The 1,103-nt window shown below is 31.4% G+C and overlaps 1 pseudogene; it reads right to left on the bottom strand.

Annotated features, from left to right (window-relative positions):
• Positions 1–233: 233 nt before the first annotated feature.
• Positions 234–1,103, bottom strand: LOC146997022 (ATP-dependent RNA helicase DDX19A pseudogene; annotated as a pseudogene).

The following is a 1,103-nucleotide window of genomic DNA, read 5'->3' as shown; positions in this document are numbered from 1 at the left end:
AATAATTCATTTCTCTTTTTCTTTAAATTCAGAAATTTCAAAAATTTAGAAAATTACTCATTTGAATGATGCGAATCTTAATACCATGTTTGATTAAAGGTAAATTAATATTTTTAATCTTTGAAAAGCAAAAACTGCTTTCGTAAATAAATTTTACTTTTATAATTATAGAGCATCTTACCAAGAATTGTTACTTACTTTTTCTTTTCCTTCTGTAAATCTATTGAGAATGGCTATTCAACTAACCAAGATGCAGTCTTCCTCTTATGGCAAAATATAATAGCCTGTCCTATTGACACAGTACCATATATGTTACACAAAGCTTGAAATTTCTCTTCTTTATCTCTGCACACTATGTAATACTGATATATATTATCCAAACTGCCTTCTTCCCTTTTCAGTTTAATTATAATAGGATCAGAAAAAATCAATTCTGCAAATTGCATGATTTCTTCAGAATAAGTAGCTGAGAACAGCATCATCTGACAATCTTTTGGTAGCTGCTTACGGATGCGAATAGCCTGTCTTGATATCCTTAAGTCGATATCATAACATCTGCTTCATCTAAAACAAATACTTTTATTTTCCTGAGATCAAAAAACTTATAGCACATTGCCCCAATCATAAACTTTACCAGGAATTCCAATCATAAACTGAGCAGTAATATTTTCTCCTCTTTGCAAAACCTCGCCTTTAACAGCAAAACAAAATTCAATGTTAGGACAAAATTTTGCCATTTGTTTTCCCACTTTTCCTGTTTGCATGGCTAACTCATATGTTGGGGACAAAACAAGCACGTGAGGATATTTCAAATTTGTGTCCACTCTGCTCAAACTTGCCAAAAGAAAAGCAGCAGTTTTAAGAGTTCCACTTTGAGACTGAGCAATCATATTTTGTGGAGTATCTGCAATAAGAGTAGGAAGAGCAGTCTCTTGTATTTTTTAGGGTGAATTAAATCCCATACCATACACATATTTTAGAAGTTCAGGTCGCAGATTCAATTCTTCAAAAGATTTCACAGAATAAAAAGATGAATTAGGATTTCTCTGGATATCTATATCATGAGAAACTTTAATTAAATGAGATCTTACAAGTTTTTTCAT

Source organism: Stegodyphus dumicola, chromosome 5 (assembly GCF_044657685.1).
Source record: "Stegodyphus dumicola isolate Sdum_Otavi_A_Nest chromosome 5, ASM4465768v1".
In the NCBI taxonomy this organism is placed as follows: domain Eukaryota; kingdom Metazoa; phylum Arthropoda; class Arachnida; order Araneae; family Eresidae; genus Stegodyphus; species Stegodyphus dumicola.
Note: the sequence above shows the minus strand (reverse complement) of the source record. Positions and strands in the feature narration are given on the sequence as shown.